The following is a 23,411-nucleotide window of genomic DNA, read 5'->3' as shown; positions in this document are numbered from 1 at the left end:
GAGTCGAGCAGGAGGTTCCGGCGTGCTCGGCAGGTGCATCCGGTGTCTCTTTCACGTGGTTCTGGCACGTCTGAGAGGTGGGTCCCGCATCCCTGGCAGGTGATTCCGGAGTTTTTGGCAAGTGGTTCTGGCGTAGCCGGCAGGTGATTTTGGTGTGTCCAGCAGGTGATTTTGACGTGTCCGGCAGGTGTTTCTGGCGAGCTGTTCAGGTGGTTCCGGCGTTCTCGTCAGGTGATTCTGGCGTGTCCGGCAGGTGGTTCCGGTCTGTCCGGTAGTGGGTTCTGGCTTGTGCCGCACGTGGTTCTGGTACGTCTGCGAAGTGGTTCCCGCATGCCCAGCAGGTGATCCCGGAGAGTCCTCCAAGTGGTTCTGGCCTAGCCCACAAGTGATTTTGGCGTTTCCAGCAGGAGGTTCCGACGATTCTAGCAGGTGCTTCCTGCTAGCTCGGCAGGTGCTTCTGGCGTCTCCGGCACTTGATTTTGGCACATTTGACAGGTGTGTCCGGCATTCCCGGCAGGTCATTCCGGAAATTCCGGCAAGTGGTTCTGGCATAGCCAGCAGGTGATTTTTGCGTGTCCGGCAGGTGGGTCCTGCGAGTCGAGCAGGTGGTTCCTGCATGCTCGGCAGGTGCTTCAGGCGTGTCCGGCAGGTGGTTCCATGGTGTCCGGTAGGTGGTTCCGGCGTACTCTGCACGTGGTTCTGGCACGTCTGAAAGGTGCTTCCTGCATGCCCGGCAGGTCATTCCAGAGTTTCTGCTGAGTCGTTCTGGCATAGCCGGCAGGTGATTTTGGCGTGTCCAGCAGGTGGTTCTGGGAAGTGGATCAGGTGGTTCCGGCATCCTCGACAGGTGGTTCTGGCGTGTCCGGCACATGGTTCTGGCACGTCTGAGAGGTGGTTCCAGCATGCTCAGCAGGTGATCCCGGAGAGTCCTCCAAGTGGTTCTAGCGTAGCCCACAGGTGTTTTTGGTGTGTCCGGAAAGTGGTTGTGGCGAGTCGAGCAGGTGGTTCCGGCGTGCTTGGCAGGTGGTTCAGGCAGGTCCGGCAGGTGTTTGAAGTCTGTCCATGACGTGGTTCCGGCATGCCCGCAAGGTGATTCTGGAGTGTCCACCAAGTGGTTTTGGCGTAGCCGGCACGTAATTTTGGCCTGTCAGGCAGGTGGTTCCGGTGTGTGCAGCAGGTTGTTCTGGCGAGCTTCGCAGGTGCTTCTGGTCTCTCCGGCACGTGGTCGTGGCACGTCTGAGAGGTGGTTTGGCATGCCCGGCAGGTGATTCTGGATTGTCCACCAAGTGGCTCTGGCCTAGCCAGCAGGTGGTTTTCACATCTCCGCCAGGTGGTTCCGGCGTGTCGAGCAGGAGGATCCGGCATGCTCGGTAGGTGCATCTGGTGTCTCTGGCATGTGGTTCTGGCACGTCTGAGAGGTGGTTCCAAAATGCCTGGCAGGTGATTCTAGAGTGTCTGCCAAGTGGTTCTGGCATAGCCGGCAGGTGATTTTCCCATGTCCGGCATGTGGTTATGTCCACTCGAGCAGGTGGTTCCAGCGTGCTCGCTATTTGGTTCACCTGGGTCCAGCAGGTGGTTCCGGTCTGTCCTGGAGGTGGTTCCTGCCTGTCCAGCACATGGGTCTGGCATGTCTGAGAGGTCGTTCCGGCATGCCCGACAGGTGATTCCGGAGTGTCTGGCAAGTGGTTCTGGCGTAGCCGGCAGCTGATTTTGGCATGTCCGGCAGATGGTTCCGCCGTGCTGAGCAGGTGGTTCAGGCTGGTCCAGCAGGTGGTTCCGGTCTGTCGGGGAGGTGGTTCCGGCGTGTCCGGCACGTGGTTCCGGCACGTCTGAGATGTGGTTCTATCATGCCCGGCAGGTGATTCCGGAGTGTCCGGCAAGTGGTTGTGGGTAGCCCAAAGGTGATTTTTTTGTGTCCGGCAGGTCTTTCTGGCCAGTCGAACCCGTGGCTCCGGCATGCTCGGCAGGTGCTTCTGGCGTCGTCAGCACGTGGTTCTGGTATGTCTGAGAGCTGGTTCCGGCCTGCCCGGCTGATGATTCTGGAGTGTATGCCAAGTGGTTCTGGCGTAGCTGGCAGGTGATTCTGCTGTGTCCGGCAGCTCGCTCCGGCGAGTCCAGTATGTGGTTCAGGCATGTCCGTCAGGTGCTTCTGCTCTGTCTGGGAGTTGCTTCCGGCGTCTCCGGCACGTGGTTCTGGTATGTGTGAGAGGTGGTTCTGGCATGCCCGGCAGGTGATTCTGGACTTTCTGCCACTTGGTTCTGGCATAGTGGGCAGTTGATTTTGGCGGGCGCAGCAAGTGGTTCTGGTGATTCGAGCAGGTGGCTCCGGCACACTCGGCAGGTGGTTCCGGGGTGTCCGACACGTGGTTCTGGCACGTCTGGAGGTGGTTACGACATGCCCAGCAGGTGATTCTGGAGTTCCTCCAAGTAGTTTGGCATAGCCGGCAGGTGATTTTGGCATGTCCGGCAGGTGGGTCCTGTGAGTGTAGCAGGTGGTTTTGGGGTGCTCGGCAGGTGGTTCAGGCGTGGCCGGCAGGTGGTTCCAGTCTGTCCAGTAAGTGGTTCCAGCTTGTCCGGCACGTGGTTCTGGTACGTCTGAGAGGTTGTTCCAGCATGGCTGGCAGGTTATTCCGGATTATCCCCCAGGTGGTTCTGGCATAGCTGGCAATTGATATTGGCCTGTCCGCCAGGTGGTTGTGGCGTGTCCAGCAGGTGGCTGCGGCGTGTTCAGCAGGTGGTTCTGGCGTGTCTGGCAGGTGGTTCCATTCTGTCCAGTAGGTGGTTCCGGCGTGTCGGTCACGTGCTTCTGGCATGTCTGAGAGATGTTTCTGGCATGCCCGGCAGGTGATTCCGGAGTGTCCGCCAAGTGGTTCTGGCATACCCGGCTGGTGATTTTTGTGTGTCTGACAGGTGTTTCTGGCGAGTTGAGCAGGTGGCTCCGGAATGCTCGGCAGGTGCTTCCAGCGTCTCCGGCACGTGGTTCTGGTGTGTCTGAGAGCTGGCTCTGGCATGTCCGGCAGATGATTATGGAGTGTCCGGCAAGTGGTTCTGGCGTAACTGGCAGCTGATTTTGGCATGTCTGGCAGGTGGTTCCAGTGAGTCGAACAGGTGTCTCAGGCGTGCTCGGCACGTGATTCCGGACTGTCTGCCACTTGGTTCTGGCATAGCGGGCAGTTGATTTTGGGGTGTCTGGCAGGTTGTTCTGGCGATTCAATCAGGTGGCTCCACCGTGCTTGGCAGGTGGTTCCGTCGTGTCCGCCAAGTAGTTTGGCATAGCCGGCAGGTGATTTTGGCGTCTCCGGCAGGTGGTTCTGACGAGTCGAGCAGGAGGTTCCGGCATGCTCGGCAGGTGCATCTGGTGTCTCTGGCATGTGGTTCTGGCACGTCTGAGAGGTGGTTCCCGCATCCCTGGCAGGTGATTCCGGAATGTTTGGCAATTGGTTCTGGTGTAGCCGGCAGGTGATTTTGGCGTGTCTGGCAGGTGATGTTGGCGTGTCCGGCAGGTGATTTTGGAGTGTCTGGCAGGTGTTTCTGGCGAGCTGTTCAGATGGTTCCGGTGTTCTTGGCAGGTGATTCTGGCGTTTCCGGCAGGTGGTTTCGGTCTGTCCGGCAGTGGGTTCCTGCGTGTGCCGCACGTGGTTCTAGTACGTCTGAGAGCTGGTTCCCGCATACCCAGCACGTGATTCTGGACTCTCCGCCACGTGGTTCTGGCACATCTGACAGGTGGTTCTGCCATGCCCAGCAGGTGATCCCAGAGAGTCCTCCATGTGGTTCTGGCCTAGTCCGCAGGTGATTTTGGCATGTCCGGCAGGTGGTTCCAGCATGTTCGGCAGGTGGTTCAGGCAGGTCCGCAAGGTCGTTCTGGTCTGTCCGGGATGTGGTTCCCTTGTGTCCGGCACGTGGTTCCGGGACGTCTGACAGGTGGTTCTGGCATGTCCGGCAGTTGATTCCGGATTGTCCACCAAGTGGTTCTGGCGTGACCGGCAGGTGATGTTGGCATGTCCCACAGATGGTTCCAACGATTCGAGCAGGTGCTTCCGGCTAGCTCGGCAGGTGCTTCTGGCATCTCCGGCACTTGATTTTGACACATTTGAGAGGTGGTTCTGGCATGCCCGACAGGTGATTCCGGAAAGTCCGGCAAGTGGTTGTGGCGTAGCCGGCAGGTGATTTTGGCGTGCCCAGCAGGTGGTTCTGGAAAGTGGATAAGGTGGTTCCGGCATACTGGGCTGGTGGTTCTGGCATGCCCGGCAGGTGATCCCGGAGAGTCCTCCAAGTGGTTCTGGCATAGCCCGGAGGTGTTTTTGGTGTGTCCGGCAGGTGGTCCTGGCGAGTCGAGCAGGTGTTTCCGGCGTGCTCGGCAGGTGGTTCATGCAGGTCCGGCAGGTGTTTGCAGTCTGTCCATGATGTGGTTCCGGCATGCCCTGAAGTATATTCTGGAGTGTCCACCAAGTAGTTTTGGCGTAGCCGGAACGTGATTTTGGCATGTCAGGCACGTGGTTCTGGCGAGCTCGGCAGGTGCTTCCGGTGTCTCTGGCACGTGGTTCTGGCACATCAGAGAGGTGGTTCCCGCATCCCTGGCAGGTGATTCCGGAGTGTTTGGCAAATGGTTCTGGCGTAGCCGGCAGGTGACTTTGGTGTGTCCAGCAGGCGATTTTGGCGTGTCCGGCAGGTGATTTTGACGTGTCCGGCAGGTGTTTCTGGCGAGCTGTTCAGGTGGTTCCGGCGTTCTCGTCAGGTGATTCTGGCGTGTCCGGCAGGTGGTTCCGGTCTGTCCGGTAGTGGGTTCTGGCTTGTGCCGCACGTGGTTCTGGTACGTCTGCGAAGTGGTTCCCGCATGCCCAGCAGGTGATCCCGGAGAGTCCTCCAAGTGGTTCTGGCCTAGCCCACAAGTGATTTTGGCGTTTCCAGCAGGAGGTTCCGACGATTCTAGCAGGTGCTTCCTGCTAGCTCGGCAGGTGCTTCTGGCGTCTCCGGCACTTGATTTTGGCACATTTGACAGGTGTGTCCGGCATTCCCGGCAGGTGATTCCGGAAATTCCGGCAAGTGGTTCTGGCATAGCCAGCATGTGATTTTTGCGTGTCCGGCAGGTGGGTCCTGCGAGTCGAGCAGGTGGTTCCTGCATGCTTGGCAGGTGCTTCAGGCGTGTCCGGCAGGTGGTTCCATGGTGTCCGGTAGGTGGTTCCGGCGTACTCTGCACGTGGTTCTGGCACGTCTGAAAGGTGCTTCCTGCATGCCCGGCAGGTCATTCCAGAGTTTCTGCTGAGTGGGTCTGGCATAGCCGGCAGGTGATTTTGGCGTGTCCAGCAGGTGGTTCTGGGAAGTGGATCAGGTGGTTCCGGCATCCTCGACAGGTGGTTCTGGCGTGTCCGGCACATGGTTCTGGCACGTCTGAGAGGTGGTTCCAGCATGCTCAGCAGGTGATCCCGGAGAGTCCTCCAAGTGGTTCTAGCGTAGCCCACAGGTGTTTTTGGTGTGTCCGGAAAGTGGTTGTGGCGAGTCGAGCAGGTGGTTCCGGCGTGCTTGGCAGGTGGTTCAGGCAGGTCCGGCAGGTGTTTGAAGTCTGTCCATGACGTGGTTCCGGCATGCCCGCAAGGTGATTCTGGAGTGTCCACCAAGTGGTTTTGGCGTAGCCGGCACGTAATTTTGGCCTGTCAGGCAGGTGGTTCCGGTGTGTGCAGCAGGTTGTTCTGGCGAGCTTCGCAGGTGCTTCTGGTCTCTCCGGCACGTGGTCGTGGCACGTCTGAGAGGTGGTTTGGCATGCCCGGCAGGTGATTCTGGATTGTCCACCAAGTGGCTCTGGCCTAGCCAGCAGGTGGTTTTCACATCTCCGCCAGGTGGTTCCGGCGTGTCGAGCAGGAGGATCCGGCATGCTCGGTAGGTGCATCTGGTGTCTCTGGCATGTGGTTCTGGCACGTCTGAGAGGTGGTTCCAAAATGCCTGGCAGGTGATTCTAGAGTGTCTGCCAAGTGGTTCTGGCATAGCCGGCAGGTGATTTTCCCATGTCCGGCATGTGGTTATGTCCACTCGAGCAGGTGGTTCCAGCGTGCTCGCTATTTGGTTCACCTGGGTCCAGCAGGTGGTTCCGGTCTGTCCTGGAGGTGGTTCCTGCCTGTCCAGCACATGGGTCTGGCATGTCTGAGAGGTCGTTCCGGCATGCCCGACAGGTGATTCCGGAGTGTCTGGCAAGTGGTTCTGGCGTAGCCGGCAGCTGATTTTGGCATGTCCGGCAGATGGTTCCACCGTGCTGAGCAGGTGGTTCAGGCTGGTCCAGCAGGTGGTTCCGGTCTGTCGGGGAGGTGGTTCCGGCGTGTCCGGCACGTGGTTCCGGCACGTCTGAGATGTGGTTCTATCATGCCCGGCAGGTGATTCCGGAGTGTCCGGCAAGTGGTTGTGGGTAGCCCAAAGGTGATTTTTTTGTGTCCGGCAGGTCTTTCTGGCCAGTCGAACCCGTGGCTCCGGCATGCTCGGCAGGTGCTTCTGGCGTCGTCAGCACGTGGTTCTGGTATGTCTGAGAGCTGGTTCCGGCCTGCCCGGCTGATGATTCTGGAGTGTATGCCAAGTGGTTCTGGCGTAGCTGGCAGGTGATTCTGCTGTGTCCGGCAGCTCGCTCCGGCGAGTCCAGTATGTGGTTCAGGCATGTCCGTCAGGTGCTTCTGCTCTGTCTGGGAGTTGCTTCCGGCGTCTCCGGCACGTGGTTCTGGTATGTGTGAGAGGTGGTTCTGGCATGCCCGGCAGGTGATTCTGGACTTTCTGCCACTTGGTTCTGGCATAGTGGGCAGTTGATTTTGGCGGGCGCAGCAAGTGGTTCTGGTGATTCGAGCAGGTGGCTCCGGCACACTCGGCAGGTGGTTCCGGGGTGTCCGACACGTGGTTCTGGCACGTCTGGAGGTGGTTACGACATGCCCAGCAGGTGATTCTGGAGTTCCTCCAAGTAGTTTGGCATAGCCGGCAGGTGATTTTGGCATGTCCGGCAGGTGGGTCCTGTGAGTGTAGCAGGTGGTTTTGGGGTGCTCGGCAGGTGGTTCAGGCGTGGCCGGCAGGTGGTTCCAGTCTGTCCAGTAAGTGGTTCCAGCTTGTCCGGCACGTGGTTCTGGTACGTCTGAGAGGTTGTTCCAGCATGGCTGGCAGGTTATTCCGGATTATCCCCCAGGTGGTTCTGGCATAGCTGGCAATTGATATTGGCCTGTCCGCCAGGTGGTTGTGGCGTGTCCAGCAGGTGGCTGCGGCGTGTTCAGCAGGTGGTTCTGGCGTGTCTGGCAGGTGGTTCCATTCTGTCCAGTAGGTGGTTCCGGCGTGTCGGTCACGTGCTTCTGGCATGTCTGAGAGATGTTTCTGGCATGCCCGGCAGGTGATTCCGGAGTGTCCGCCAAGTGGTTCTGGCATACCCGGCTGGTGATTTTTGTGTGTCTGACAGGTGTTTCTGGCGAGTTGAGCAGGTGGCTCCGGAATGCTCGGCAGGTGCTTCCAGCGTCTCCGGCACGTGGTTCTGGTGTGTCTGAGAGCTGGCTCTGGCATGTCCGGCAGATGATTATGGAGTGTCCGGCAAGTGGTTCTGGCGTAACTGGCAGCTGATTTTGGCATGTCTGGCAGGTGGTTCCAGTGAGTCGAACAGGTGTCTCAGGCGTGCTCGGCACGTGATTCCGGACTGTCTGCCACTTGGTTCTGGCATAGCGGGCAGTTGATTTTGGGGTGTCTGGCAGGTTGTTCTGGCGATTCAATCAGGTGGCTCCACCGTGCTTGGCAGGTGGTTCCGTCGTGTCCGCCAAGTAGTTTGGCATAGCCGGCAGGTGATTTTGGCGTCTCCGGCAGGTGGTTCTGACGAGTCGAGCAGGAGGTTCCGGCATGCTCGGCAGGTGCATCTGGTGTCTCTGGCATGTGGTTCTGGCACGTCTGAGAGGTGGTTCCCGCATCCCTGGCAGGTGATTCCGGAATGTTTGGCAATTGGTTCTGGTGTAGCCGGCAGGTGATTTTGGCGTGTCTGGCAGGTGATGTTGGCGTGTCCGGCAGGTGATTTTGGAGTGTCTGGCAGGTGTTTCTGGCGAGCTGTTCAGATGGTTCCGGTGTTCTTGGCAGGTGATTCTGGCGTTTCCGGCAGGTGGTTTCGGTCTGTCCGGCAGTGGGTTCCTGCGTGTGCCGCACGTGGTTCTAGTACGTCTGAGAGCTGGTTCCCGCATACCCAGCACGTGATTCTGGACTCTCCGCCACGTGGTTCTGGCACATCTGACAGGTGGTTCTGCCATGCCCGGCAGGTGATCCCAGAGAGTCCTCCATGTGGTTCTGGCCTAGTCCGCAGGTGATTTTGGCATGTCCGGCAGGTGGTTCCAGCATGTTCGGCAGGTGGTTCAGGCAGGTCCGCAAGGTCGTTCTGGTCTGTCCGGGATGTGGTTCCCTTGTGTCCGGCACGTGGTTCCGGGACGTCTGACAGGTGGTTCTGGCATGTCCGGCAGTTGATTCCGGATTGTCCACCAAGTGGTTCTGGCGTGACCGGCAGGTGATGTTGGCATGTCCCACAGATGGTTCCAACGATTCGAGCAGGTGCTTCCGGCTAGCTCGGCAGGTGCTTCTGGCATCTCCGGCACTTGATTTTGACACATTTGAGAGGTGGTTCTGGCATGCCCGACAGGTGATTCCGGAAAGTCCGGCAAGTGGTTGTGGCGTAGCCGGCAGGTGATTTTGGCGTGCCCAGCAGGTGGTTCTGGAAAGTGGATAAGGTGGTTCCGGCATACTGGGCTGGTGGTTCTGGCATGCCCGGCAGGTGATCCCGGAGAGTCCTCCAAGTGGTTCTGGCATAGCCCGGAGGTGTTTTTGGTGTGTCCGGCAGGTGGTCCTGGCGAGTCGAGCAGGTGTTTCCGGCGTGCTCGGCAGGTGGTTCATGCAGGTCCGGCAGGTGTTTGCAGTCTGTCCATGATGTGGTTCCGGCATGCCCTGAAGTATATTCTGGAGTGTCCACCAAGTAGTTTTGGCGTAGCCGGAACGTGATTTTGGCATGTCAGGCACGTGGTTCTGGCGAGCTCGGCAGGTGCTTCCGGTGTCTCTGGCACGTGGTTCTGGCACATCAGAGAGGTGGTTCCCGCATCCCTGGCAGGTGATTCCGGAGTGTTTGGCAAATGGTTCTGGCGTAGCCGGCAGGTGACTTTGGTGTGTCCAGCAGGCGATTTTGGCGTGTCCGGCAGGTGATTTTGACGTGTCCGGCAGGTGTTTCTGGCGAGCTGTTCAGGTGGTTCCGGCGTTCTCGTCAGGTGATTCTGGCGTGTCCGGCAGGTGGTTCCGGTCTGTCCGGTAGTGGGTTCTGGCTTGTGCCACACGTGGTTCTGATACATCTGTGAAGTGGTTCCCGCATGCCCAGCAGGTGATCCCGGAGAGTCCTCCAAGTGGTTCTGCCCTAGACCGCAGGTGATTTTGGCATGTCTGGCTGGTGGTTCCAGCATGCTCGGCAGGTGGTTCAGGCAGGTGCGGAAGGTGGTTCCGGTCTGTCGGGAGGTGGTTCCGGCGTGTCCGGCACTTGTTTCCGGCACATCTGACAGGTGGTTCTGGCATGTCCAGCAGGTGATTCCGGATTGTCCACCAAGTGGTTCTGGCCCAGCCGGCAGGTGATTTTGGCGTCTCCGCCAGATGTTTCCAGCGAGTCGAGCAGGAGGTTCCGGCGTGCTCGGCAGGTGCATCCGGTGTCTCTGGCACGTGGTTCTGGCAAGTCTGAGAGGTGGTTTCAAAATGCCAGCTAGGTGATTCCGGAGTGTCCGGCAAGTGGTTCTGGCGTAGCCAACAGGTGATTTTGCCATGTGGTTCCGGTGACTTGAGCAGGTGGTTCCAGCGTGCACAGTATGTGGTTCACGAGCGTCCGGCAGGTGGTTCTGGTCTGTCCTGGATGTGGTTCCGGCATGTCCAGCACATGGGTCTGGCACGTCTGAGAGGTCGTTCCGGCATGCCTGACAGGTGATTCTGGATTGTCCGGCAAGTGGTTCTGGTGTAGCCGGCAGGTGATTTTGGCATGTCCAGCAGGTGATTTTGGCGTTTCCGGTAGGTGATTTCGGCGTGTCCGGCAGGTGATTTTGAAGTGTCCGGCAGGTGTTTCTGGCGAGCTGTTCAGGTGGTTCCGGCAAGCTCGGCAGGTGCTTACGGTCTCTGCGGCACGTGGTTGTGGCTCGTCTGAGAGGTGGTTCCGGCATGCCCGGCTGGTGATTCTGGAGTGTCAGGCAAGTGGTTCTGGCATAGCCGGCTGGTGATTTTGGCGTGTCCAGCAGGTGGCTCCAGCAAGTCGAGCACGTTGTTCCGGCGTGCTGAGCAGGTGGTTCAGGCGGGTCCGGCAGGTGGTTCCGGTCTGTCCCATATGTGGTTCCGGCGTGTCTGGCACGTGCTTCGGCACGTCTTAGACGTGGTTATGGCATGCCCGGTGGGTGATTCCATAGAGTCCGCGACGTGGTTCTGGCCTAGCCGGCCGGTGATTTTGGCGTCACCGGCAGGTGGTTCCGGCGAGTCGAGCAGGAGGTTCCGGTGTGCTTGGCAGGTGCATCCGGTGTCTCTGGCACGTGGTTCTGGCACGTCTGAGAGGTGGTTCCAGCATGCGTGTCAGGTGATTCTGGAGTGTCCGGCAAGTGGTTCTGGCGTAGACGGCAGGTGATTTTGGCATGTCCATCAGGTGATTTTGGCGTTTCCAGCAGGTGATTTTGACGTGTCTGGCACGTGTTTCTGGCGAGCTGTTCAGGTGGTTCTGGCATTCTCAGCAGGTGATTCTGGCGTTTCTGGCAGGTGGTTCCGGTCTGTCCGGTAGTGGGTTCCGGCGTGTGAGGCACGTGGTTCTGGTACATCTGAGAGGTGGTTCCTGCATGCACAGCAGCTGATTCCGGACTGTCCGCCCCATTGTTCTGGCGCATCTAAGAGTTTGTACCGGCATGCCCGGCGGGTGATCCCGGAGAGTCCTCCAAGTGGTTCTGGCCTAGCCCACAGGTGATTTTGGCGTGTCCGGCAGGTGGTTCCGACGATTCGAGCAGGTGCTTCCGGCTAGCTCAGCAGGTGCTTCTGGCGTCTCCGGCACTTGATTTTGGCACATTTGACAGGTGTGTCCGGCATTCCCGGCAGGTCATTCCGGAAAATCCGGCAAGTGGTTCTGGCATAGCCAGCAGGTGATTTTTGCATGTTCGGCAGGTGGGTCCTGCGAGTCGAGCAGGTGGTTCCTGCATGCTCGGCAGGTGGTTCAGGCGTGTCCGGCAGGTGGTTCCATGGTGTCCAGTAGGTGGTTCTGGCGTACCCGGCACGTGGTTCTCGCACATCTGAGAGGTGCTTTCTGCATGCCCGGCAGGTGATTCCAGAGTTTCTGCTGAGTGGGTCTGGCATAGCCGGCAGGTGATTTTGGCCCATCCAGCAGGTGGTTCTGGGGAGTGGATCAGGTGGTTCCGGCATCCTCGACAGGTGGTTCGGCGTGTCCGGCACATGGTTCTGGCACGTCTGATAGGTGATTCCAGCATGCCTGGCAGGTGATCCCGGAGAGTCCTCCAAGTGGTTCTGGCGTAGCCCACAGGTGTTTTTGGTGTGTCCGGCAAGTGGTTGTGGCAAGTCGAGCCGGTGGTTCCGGCGTGCTCGGCAGGTGGTTCAGGCAGGTCCGGCAGGTGTTTGAAGTCTGTCCATGACGTGGTTCCTGCATGCCCGGAAGGTGATTCTGGAGTGTCCACCAAGTGGTTTTGGCGTAGCCGGCACATAATTTTGGCGTGTCAGGCAGGTGGTTCCGGTGTGTCCAGCAGGTGGTTCCGGCGAGCTCGGCAGCTGCTTCTGGTCTCTCCGGCACGTGGTCATGGCACGTCTAAGAGGTGGTTTGGCATGCCCGGCAGGTGATTCCGGATTGTCCACCAAGTGGTTCTGGACTAGCCGGCAGGTGATTTTCACATCTCTGCCAGGTGGTTCTGGCGTGTCGAGCAGGAGGATCCGGTGTGCTCGGTAGGTGCATCCGGTGTGTCTGGCCCGTGTTTCTGGCACGTCTGAGAGGTGGTTCCAAAATGCCTGGCAGGTGATTCTAGAGTGTCTGCCAAGTGGTTCTGGCGTAGCCGGCAGGTGATTTTCCCGTGTCCGGCATGTGGTTCTGGCCACTCGAGCAGGTGGTTCCAGCGTGCTCTCTATTTGGTTCTCGTGGGTCCGACAGGTGGTTCTGGTCTGTCCTGGAGGTGGTTCCGGCATGTCCAGCACGTGGTTCTGGCACGTCTGAGAGGTCGTTCCGGCATGCCCGACAGGTGATTCCGGAGTGTCTGGCAAGTGGTTCTGGCGTAGCCGGCAGATGATTTTGGCGTGTCCGGCAGATGGTTCCACGGTGCTGGGCAGGTGGTTCAGGCTGGTCCAGCAGGTGGTTCTGGTCTGTCTGGGAGGTGGTTCCTGTGTGTCCGGCATGTGGTTCCGGCACGTCTGAGATGTGGTTCTATCATGCCCGGCAGGTGATTCCGGAGTGTCCGGCAAGTGGTTGTGGGTAGCCCAAAGGTGATTTTTTTGTGTCCGGCAGGTCTTTCTGGCCAGTCGAACCCGTGGATCCGGCATGCTCGGCAGGTGCTTCTGGCGTCGTCAGCACATGGTTCTGGTATGTCTGAGAGCTGGTTCCGGCCTGCCCGGCTGGTGATTCTGGAGTGTATGCCAAGTGGTTCTGGCGTAGCTGGCAGGTGATTCTGCTGTGTCCGGCAGCTCGCTCCGGCTAGTCCAGTATGTGGTTCAGGCATGTCCGTCAGGTGCTTCTGCTCTGTCTGGGAGTTGCTTCCGGCGTCTCCGGCACGTGGTTCTGGTACGTCTGAGAGGTGGTTCTGGCATGCCCGGCAGGTGATTCTGGACTTTCTGCCACTTGGTTCTGGCATAGTGGGCAGTTGATTTTGGCGGGCGCAGCAAGTGGTTCTGGTGATTCGAGCAGGTGGCTCCGGCACACTCGGCAGGTGGTTCCGGGGTGTCCGACACGTGGTTCTGGCACGTCTGGAGGTGGTTACGACATGCCCAGCAGGTGATTCCGGAGTGTCCTCCAAGTAGTTTGGCATAGCCGGCAGGTGATTTTGGCATGTCCGGCAGGTGATGTTGGCGTGTCCGGCAGGTGATTTTGGCGTGTCAGGCAGGTGTTTCTGGCGAGATGTTCAGGTGGTTCCGGCATTCTCGGCAGGTGATTCCGGCGTTTCCGGCAGGTGGTTTCGGTCTTTCCGGCAGTGGGTTACTGCGTGTGCCACACGTGGTTCTAGTATGTCTGAGAGGTGGTTCCCGCATGCCCAGCAGGTGATTCCGGACTGTCCGCCACGTGGTTCTGGCACATCGGAGAGGTGGTTCCGGCATGCCCGGAAGTTGATTCTGGAGTGTCCACCAAGTGTTTTTGGCATAGCTGGCACGTGATTTTGGCGTGTCAGGCAGGTGGTGCTGGCTTGTCCAGCAGGTGGTTCCAGCGAGCTCGGCAGGTGCCTCCTGTCTCTCTGGCACGTGGTTGTGGCACGTCAGAGAGGTGGTTGCGGCATGCCCGGCAGGTGATTCCGGAGTCTGCGGCATGTCGTTCAAGCACGTCTGAGAGGTGGTTCCGGCATGCCCTGCAGGTGATTCCGGAGTGTCTGGCAAGTGCTTCTGGTATAGCCGGCTGCTGATTTTGGCGTGTCCAGCAGGTGGCTCCAGCGAGCCAAGCAGGTTTTTTTGGCGTGCTCAGCAGGTGGTTCAGGCGGGTCCGACAGGTGGTTCCGGTCTGTCCAGTAGGTGGTTCTGGTGTGTCCGGCATGTGCTTCAGGCACGTGTGATAGGTGGTTCCGGCATCCCCGGCGGGTGATTCCATAGAATCCCCAACGTGGTTCTGGCCTAGGCGGCAGGTGATTTTGGCGTCTCCGGCAGGTGGTCCTGGCGAGTCGCGCAGGAGGTTCCAGCGTGCTAGGCAGGTGCATCCGGTGTATCTTTCACCTGATTCTGGCACGTCTGAGAGGTGGTTCCGGCATGCCCAACAGGTGATTCCGGAGTGTCCGGCAAGTGGTTCTAGCGTACCTGGAGGTGTTTTTGGTGTGTCCGGCAGGTGGTTCTGTCGAGTCGAGCAGGTGTTTCTGGCGTGCTCGGCACATGGTTCAGGCAGGTCCGGCAGGTGTTTCCAGTCTGTCCATGACGTGGTTCCGGCATGCCCGGAAGTTGTCTCCGGAGTGTCCACCAAGTGGTTTTGGCGTAGCCAGAACGTGATTTTGGCATGTCAGGCAGGTGGTTCCTGCGAGCTCGGCAGGTTCTTCTGGTCTCTCCAGCACATGGTTTTTGGCACGTCTCACAGGTGGTTCCGGCATGCCCGGCAGCTGATTCCGTACTGTCCGACATGTGGTTCTGGCACTTCTGAGAGGTGGTTCCGGCATGCCCTGCAGGTGATTCCAGAGTGTCCGACAAGTGGTTCTGGCACAGCTCTTAAGTGATTTTGGCAAGTGCGTTTAGGGGATCCTGTGAGTCGAGCCGGTGGTTCTGGCATGCTCGGCTCTTGGTTCAGGTGTGTCCTGCAGGTGGTTCCAGTCTGTCCAGGACATGGTTCATGCGTGCCTGGCACGTGGTTCTGGTACGTCTGAGATGTGGTTCCGGCATTTCTGGCAGGTGATTTCGGACTGTCTGCCATGTTGTTCTGGCATAGCCAGCAGGTGATTATGGTGTGTCTGGCACATGGTTCCAGCGAGTCGAGCAGGTTATTCCGGCGTGCTCGGCATGTGCTTCTGGTGTTTTTGGGGCTGGTTCCGGCGTGTCAGGAATGTGGTTGCGGCAAGTTTGAGAGGTGGTTCCTGCATGACCGCAGGAGATTCCAGAGTGTCCACCAAGTGGTTCTGGTGGAGCCAGCAGGTGATTTTGTCATGTCCAGCAGGTGGGTCCTGCGTGTCGAGCAGGTGCTTCCTGCATGCTCGGCAAGTGGTTCCTTCGTGTCTGGCAGGTGCTTCTGGTCTGTCCGGGAGCTGGTTCTGGCATGGCCGGCACGTGGTTCTGGCACGTCTGTGAGGTGCTTCGGGTGTGCCAGGAAGGTGATTCCTGGGTGTCCGCCAAGTGGTTCTGGCGTCACTGGCAGGTTATTTTGGTGTGCCCGGCAGGTCTTTCCTGCTTTTTGGGCTCATGGCTCTGGCTTGTAAGACAGGAGCTTGTGGCATTACTGGCCCCTGTTCTTACATACTCCTCAGCTGGTTTCAGTGTTTCTGGCACCTGTTTGAGGCATATCCAACAGGTGTTTACAATGTGTCTGGCATGTCGTGCTATGTTTGGAATCTGGTTCTGTCATGTCATTGTCTGCGGCTGGCATGTTGAAGAGATGGTTCTGCAGTCTCAGAATCGTTGTTCCACTGTGTCCGGCAGGTGGTTACGGGTGGTTCTGGCATGCAACGTGGGTGCTTCTGGTATGCCTGTTGGGTCGTACTGGCATGAAACTGTGGCTCTTTGAGAGTGTGCAGAGGGTGTTTTTGGCATGTCTCCTGGGGTTTTCTGGCACATAAGGGGCATGATTCCTTTTTATACGTCAGGTGAGTTTGTTTTCAGCTTCCTAAAGAGATGGAAGAAAGATGGTCTGTGGCTTGTGGCCCCTTGAGGGGTGGAGCCAATGCATTGTGCATTCCACGTCTAGAGCAATGGAGGGCATGTTTGAGAGCAAAAGGGTCTTTCTGACATAGCTGCATTCTGACACTCTCTCCACCAGTGCACAATTGTGGTTGGAAAAAGGCTTGCAGTCTATCGCCTCCTGAGCAGGTGGATGCTAAATCATTTGGGACTCAGCCCAGTTGCTTTAGGGGAAGACGTAGGCATTTCATCTGAGCAAGGTTTGCAAGGTAGAATTGCAGCAGAAGCAGAAGTCCTAAAGCAGCGAGTTAAGTGCTGGGAAGAAATGGTGTTTGAGCTGACTTTGTATGAGAGTTTCCTCGTATGCTGTAACAGCACTGTGGAAAGCGAGTTCTTTCTCAGCTTCCTAAAGAGCTGGAGGCAAGACAGTTTATGGCTTGTCTCCCATTGAAGGAAAGAGGCAGTGCTTTGTGCCTTCCACCTGCAGAGCAATGGAGGGGCATGGCTGAGAGCCAAGGGGGCTTTCTGCCATTGGTGCTTTCTGATACCCTTCAGGGGTGGTGCCAGTGCCTTGTGCCTCCTACCTCTAGAGGAATGGAGGGCACGACCGAGAGTAAAGGGACTTTCTGACATTGGTGGTTTCTGACACTGCCCCAACCATTGCTCTAGGGCGGTTGGTTAAAAGACTATTGTCTGTCTCCTCCTCAGCATGTGGAACCACAATCATCCGGGCCTTGTCCCCATTGCTCAAGGGGAAGATGTAGGCATTTCATCTGAGCTGGGTTGGCAAGGTGGAAATGCGGCAGAAGTGCATGTTGCAGATTGGCAAGTTAAGGGCTGAAAAGACATGGCATTCAGCTGCTTTATATGAGATGTTCCCAGGATGCTGTAAGAGCACTGAGGAATGCGAGTGCTTTCCCAGCTTTCTAAAGAGCTGGAAGCAGGAAAGTTTATGGCTTGTCTCCAGTTGAAGGATGGAGACAGTGCTTTGTGCCTTCCACCTCTAGAGCAATGGAGGGCACGGCTGAGAGCAAACGGGCCTTTCTGACATAGCTGCTTTCCGACACTCTCTCCAGCAGTGCACAATGGTGGTTGGAAAAAGGCGTGCAGTCTATCACCTCCTAAGCACGTGGACGCTCAATCATTTGGGACTCAGCCCAGTTGCTTCAGGGGAAGATTTAGGCATTTCGTCTGAGCCGGGTTGGCAAGGTGGAATTGCGGCAGAACCAGAAGTCCTACAGCTGTGAGTTAAGGGCTGGGAAGAAATGGCATTTGAGCTGCCTTTGTATGAGAGGTTCCTGGTATGCTCTAACAGGACTGTGGAAAGCGAGTTGTTCGTCAGCTTCCTAAAGAGCTGGAGGCAAGACAGTTTATTGCTTGTCTCCCATTGAAGGATGGAGGCAGTGCTTTGTGCCTTCCACCTCTAGAGCAATGGAGGGCACGGCTGAGAGTAAAGTAAAGGGGTCTTTATGCCATTGGTGCTTTCTGACACTCTCCCAACCATTGCACTTGGTGGTTAGTTAAAAGCCTATTGTCTCTCTCCTCCTCAGCATGTGGAACCACACTCATCCGGGCCTCATCCCCATTTCTCAAGGGGAAGATGTAGGCATTTCGTCTGAGCCGGGTTGACAAGGTGGAAATGTGCAGGATGCAGATGTTCCAGACCTGCGAGTGAAGTGCTGGAAAGAAACGGCGTTCAGCCTCCTTTGTATGAGATGTTCCCAGGACGCTGTAAGAGTACTGTGGAAAGGGAGTTTTTTCTCAGCTTCCTAAAGTGCTGGAAGCAGGGCAAGATGTGGTTTGTCTCCCATTGAGGGGTGGATCCAGAGCCAGTGCCTTGTGCCTTTCACCTCTAGAGCAATGGAGGGCACGGCTGACAGCAAAGGGGCCTTTCTGACATAGCTGCTTTCCGACACTCTCTGCAGCAGTGCACAATGGTGGTTGGAAAAAGGCGTGCAGTCCATTGCCTCCTAAAAACGTGGACGCTCAATCATTTGGGACTCAGCCCAGTTGCTTCAGGGGCAGGTGTAGGCATTTCGTCTGAGCCTGGTTGGCAAGGGGGAATTGCAGCAGAAGCAGAAGTCCTCTAGCTGCGAGTTAAGGGCTGGGACAAAATGGCTTTTGAGCTGTCTTTGTATGAGAGGTTCCTGGTATGCTGTAACAGGACTGTGGAAAGCGAGTTGTTCGTCAGCTTCCTAAAGAGCTGGAGGCAAGAGAGTTTATTTCTTGTCTCCAATTGAAGGATGGAGGCAGTGCTTTGTGCCTTCCACCTCTAGAGCAATGGAGGGCACGGCTGAGAGCAAAGGGCCCGTTCTGACATAGGTGCATTCTGACACTCTCTGCACCAGTGCACAACGGCGGATGTTTAAAAAGCCTATTGTCTGCTCCTGCTAAGCATGTGGAAGCACAATCATCTGGGCCTCCTGCCCGTTGCTGAAGGGGAAGATGTAGGCATTTCGTCTGAGCCTGGTTGCCAAGGTGGAAATCTGGCAGAAGCAGAACTTCCAAATCGGTGAGTTAAGCGCTGAAAAGAAACGGCATATCAGCTGCCTCTGTATGAGATGTTGCCAGGACACAGAAAGAGCACTGTTGAAAGGGAGTTCTTTCTCAGCTGCCTAAAGAGATGGAAGGAAGATGGTCTGTGGCTTGTCGCCCCTTGAGGGGTGGAGCCAGTGCATTGTGCATTCCACTTCTAGAGCAATGGAGGGCACGGCTGCGAGCAAAGGGGTCTTTCTGACACAGCTGCTTTCTGACACTCTGTCCACCAGTGCACAATGGTGGTTGGAAAAAGGCGTACAGTCTATCGCCTCCTAAGCACGTGGACGCTCAATCATTTGGGACTCAGCCCAGTTGCTTCAGGGGAAGATGTAGTCATTTCGTCTGAGCCGGGTTGGCAACGTGGAATTGTGGCAGAAGCAGAAGTTCTAAAGTGGCGAGGTAAGGTCTGGCAAGAAAGGCCGTCTGACCTTCATTTCTATGACAGTTTCCCCGTAGGTTTTTCCTGGGAGCCGAGCAGGTGTTTCTGGCATTCTCGGCAGGAGGTTTGGGCATGTCCGGCAGGTGGTTCCAGTCTGTCCAGGACGTGGTTCCGGCGTGTCTGGCACGTGGTTCTGGTACGTCTCAGAGGTGGTTCCGGCATGCCCGGCCGGTGATCCCGGAGAGTCCTCCAAGTGATTCTGGTGTAACCGGCAGGTGATTTTGGCTTGTTCAGCTGGTGGTTCCAGCCTGCTCGGCAGGTGGTTCAGGCAAGTCCGGCAGGTGTTTCCTGCGTGTCCGGCACTTGGTTCCGGCACGTCTGAGACATGGTTCCAGCATGCCCGCCAGGTGATCCCGGAGAGTCCGACAAGTGGTTCTGGCCTAGCAGGCAGGTGATTTTTGCGTGTCCTGTAGGTGGTTCTGGCGAGTCGAGCAGGTGGTTCTGGCATGCTCGGCTGGTGGTTCAGTCGGGTCCTGCATGTCATTCCTGTCTCTCCGTCTGGTGGTTCTGGCGTGTCTGGCACGTGGTTGCGGCACATCTGAGAGTTGGTTCCGGCATTCCCAGCAGGTGATTGCAGAGAGTCCGCCAAGTGGTATTGGCGTGGCTGGCATGTGATTTGGGCGTGTGTGGCAGCTGGTTCTGGGGAGTGGATCAGGTGCTTCCGGTATCCTCGGCATGTGGTTCCAGGCTTTCTGGCACATGATTCTGGCATGTCTGAGAGGTTGTGCCGGCATGCCCTTCACGTTATTCCGGCTTGTCCCCCAAGTGGTTCTGGTGTAGCGGGCAGGTCATTTTGGCGAGTCCGGCAAGTGGGACCTGTGAGTCAAGCAGGTGGTTCTGGCGAGTGTTTCCTGTGGTTCCTTTCTGTCCGGGAGATGGTTCCAGCCTGTCCGGCACGTGCTTCTGGCACTTCTGAGAGGTTGTGCTGGCATGCCCGGCAGGTGATTCCGGAGTGTCCGCCAAGTGGTTCTGGCGTAGCCTGCAGGTGATTTTGCCATGTCTGGCATGTGGTGCCAGACAGTCGAGCATGTGGTTCTGGCGTGCTCGACAGTTGGTTCAGGCAGGTCTGGCAGGTGGCTCCGGTCTGTCCGGGAGGTGGTTGCGGCGTATCCAGCACGTGGTTGCGGCACGTCTGAGAGGTGGTTCTATCATGCCCAGCAGGTGATTCCAGAGAGTCCACCAAGTGGTTTTGGCGTAGCCGGCAGGTGATTTTGGCGTGTCCGGCAGGTGGTTCCGTCGTGCTCGGCAGGTGGTTCAGGCGTGGCCGGCAGGTGGTTCCAGTCTGTCCAGTACGTGTTTCCAGCTTGTCCGGCACATGGTTCTGGTCCGTCTGAGAGGTGGTTCCGCCATGGCTGGCAGGTGATTCCGGAGTGTCGGGTAAGTGGTTCTGGTGTAGCCAGCAGTTCCTTTTGGAGTGTCCGGCACGTGGGTACTGCGAGTCGAGCAGGTGGTTCCGGCGTGCTGGGCTGGTGGTTCAGGCGTGTCCCGCAGGTTGTTCTCGTATGTCAGGGAGGTGGTTCCGGCGTGTCCGGCAGGTGGTTCCTGTCTGTGCACGAGGTGGTTCCGGCATGCGCGGCAGTTGATTCCAGTGAGTCTGCCAAGTGGGTCTGGCGTACCCGGCAGTTGATTTTGGCGTGTCCAGCTGGTGGTTCTGGGGAGTGGATTAGGTGGTTCTGGCATCCTTGGCAGGTTGTTCTGGCGTGTCTGGCACATCGTTCTGGTACGTCTGAGAGGTAGTTACGGCATGCCCGGCACGTGACCCCAGACTGCCCACCAGGTGTTTCTGGCATACCCTTCAGGTGATTGTGCCCTATCCAGGAGGTGGTTACGGAGATTAGAACAGGTGGTTCCATCAAATCGAGCAGGTGGTTCCGGCGAATCGAGCAGGTGGTTCCGGCCTGCTCAGCAGGTGCTTCCGGCGTAACTGTCACGTGGTTCTGGCACGTCTGAGAGGTTTTGCTGGCATGCCCGGCACGTTATTCTGCTTTTTCTTCCAAGTGGTTCTGGCGTACCCGACAGGTGATTTTGGCATGTCCAGCAGGTGGGTTCGGCGAGTCAAGCAGTTGGTTCTGGCGAGTCTGGCAGGTGGTTCCAGTCTGTCCGGGAGGTGGTTCTGGTGTGTCTGGTGGGTGCTTCAGCCACGTCTGAGAGGTTGTGCTGGCATGCCCGGCAGGTGATTCCGGAGTGTCCGCCAAGTGGTTCTGGTGTAGCCTGAAGGTGAGTTTCCCGTATCCGTCAGGTGGTTCCGGCGACTCTAGCAGGTGGTTCGGGCATCCTCGGCAGTTGCTTACGTCGTCTCCGGCACGTGGTTCTGGCATGTTTGAGAGGTCATTCCGGCATGTCCTGCAGATGATTCCAGATTGTCCAGCAAGTGGGTCTGGCGTAGCCGTAGGTGATTTTGGCATGTCTGGCAGGTGGTTCTGGCTTGTCGAGCAGGTGGTTCCGGCAAGATCAGCAGGTGCTTCTGGCCTCTCAGGCACGTAGTTCTGGCACGTTTGAGAGGTGGTTCCGTTACGCCCGGCAGGTGATTCCGCAGTGTCCGGCAAGTGGTTCTAGCGTAGCCATAGGTGATTTTGGCGTGTCTGGCAGGTAGTTCTGGGGATTGAATTAGGTGGTTCTGGCAGGATCGGCAAGTGCTTCCGGAGTCTCCAGCATGTGGTTCTGGCGTAGCTGGCTGGTGATTTTGGCGTGTCCAGCAGGTGGTTCCGGCGAGTTGAGCAGGTGGTTCCAGCATGCTCGGCAGGTGGTTCAGAGGAGTCTGGCATGTGGTTCCGGTCTGTCCAGGAGGGGGTTCCAGTGTGTCCGGCATGTGCTTCCAGCACTTCTGAGAGGTGCTTCTGGCATGCCCGGCGGGTGATTCCATAGAGTCCGCCACGTGTTTCTGGCCTAGCCGGCATGTGATTCAGGCGTGTCCGGTAGGTGCTTCCATACTTTCCGGTAGGTGGTTCCGGCGTGTCCGGCACATGTTTCTGGCACGTCTGAGAGGTGGTTCCGGCATGCCCGGCAGGTGATTCCGGAGTGTCCACCAAGTGGTTCTGGCGTAGCCGGCAGGTGATATTGCGTGTCCGGTGGTGGTTCTGGCGAGTCAAGCCGGTGGTTCTGGCGTGTCCGGTACGTGCTTCTGGCACGTCTGAGATGTTGTGCCGGCATGCCCAGAACGTTATTCCGGCATGTACACCAAGTGGTTTTGGCACAGCCTGCAGGTGATTTTGGCATGTTCGGCAGGTGGGTCCAGTGAGTAAAGCTGGTGGTTCTGGTGAGCTTGGCAGGTGCTTCCGGAGTCCCTGTCACGTGGTTGTGGCACATCTGAGAGGTGGTTCCGGCATCCCCGGCACGTGATTACGGAGCGTCTGCCATGTGGTTATGGCGTAGCCGGCAGGTGATTTTGGCATGTCAGTCAGGTGGTTCTGGGGAGTGGATCACGTTGTTCCGGCATACTCAGCAGGTGGTTCTGGCATGTCCAGCATGTGTTTCTGGCACTTCTGAGAGGTGGTTCCGGCATGCCCGGCAGGTGTTCCCAGAGAGTCCTCCAAGTGGTTATGGCGTAGCCGGCAGGTTATTTTGGTGTGTCCGGCAGGTGGTTCTGGCAAGTCGAGCGGGTGGTTCCGCCGTGTTTGGCAGGTGGTTCAGGCAGGTCCCTCAGGGGTTCCGGTCACTCCGGGACGTGGTTCCGGCGTGTCCGGCATGTGGTTCCCATACGTCTGAGAGGTGGTTCTATCAGGCCCGGGAGGTGATTCCAGAGAGTCCACCAAGTGGTTGTGGTGTAGCCGGCAGGTGTTTTTGGCGTGTCCGGCAGGTGATTCTGGCGAGTCGAGCAGGTGGTTCCGCCATGTACGGCAGGTGGTTCCGGCGAGTTGAGCAGGTGTTTTCGGCGTGCTCCGCAGGTGCTTCCAGCATCTCTGGAGTGTGTTTCTGGCACATCTGAGAGGTGGTTCCCACATGCTCGGCAGGTGATTCCAGAACGTCCGGCAAGTGGTTCTGGCATAGCCGGAAGGTGATTTTGGTGTGTACGGCAGGTGGGTCCTGGGAGTCGAGCAGGTGGTTCCAGCGTGTCCGGCAGGTGGTTCCGGTCTGTCCTGGAGGTGGTTCCGGCATGTCCGGCACATGCTTCTGGCACGTCTGGGAAATGGTTCCGGCATGCCTGGCAGGTGATTCTGGAACGTCTGCAAAGTGGTTCTGGCGGAGCCGGCAGTTGATTTTGGCGTGTCCGGCAGGTGGTTCCAGACTGTCCAGGAGGTGGTTCTGGCGTGTCCCTCACGTGGTTCTGGGACATGTGAAGGGGGTTCTGGCATGTCCGGCAGGTGATTCCGGAGTGTCTGACAAGTGGTTCTGGCACAGCCGGCAGGTGATTTTGGCGTGTCTGGTAGGAGGGTCCTGTGAGTCGAGCAGGTGGTTCCTGCGTGCTCAGCAGGTTTTTCAGGCGTGTCAGGCAGGTGGTTCAAGTCTGTCCAGGATGTGGTTCCGGCATGCCCGGCAGGTGATTCCGGACTTTCCGCCAAGTGGTTCTGGCACAGCCAGCAGGTGATTTTGGCGTGTCCGGGAGGTGGTTCCGGCGAGTTGTGCAGGTGGCTCCGGTGTGCTAAGTAGGTGGATCCAGTGTGCCCGGCAGGTGGTTCCGGCATGCCCGGCATGTGATTCCGGATTGTCCACCAAGTGGTTCTGGCGTACCCGGCAGGTGATTTTGGCGTGTCCGGCAGGTGCTTCCGGGGAGTAGAGCAGATGGTTCTGGCAAGCTCGTGAGGTACTTCCGGCGTCTCCGGCATGTGATTCTGGCACGTTTGAGAGGTGGTTCCGGCATGCCCGAAAAGTGATTCCGGAGTGTCCGCCAAGTGTTTCTGGCGTAGCCGGCAGGTGATTATGGCGTGTCCTGCAGGTGGTTCTGGCATGCTCGGCAGGTTGTTCAGGCGCGTCGAGCAGGTGGTTCTGGCACGTCTGAGACGTGGTTCCA

Source organism: Equus caballus, chromosome 2 (assembly GCF_041296265.1).
Source record: "Equus caballus isolate H_3958 breed thoroughbred chromosome 2, TB-T2T, whole genome shotgun sequence".
NCBI classification, from domain to species: Eukaryota; Metazoa; Chordata; class Mammalia; order Perissodactyla; family Equidae; genus Equus; species Equus caballus.
Note: the sequence above shows the minus strand (reverse complement) of the source record.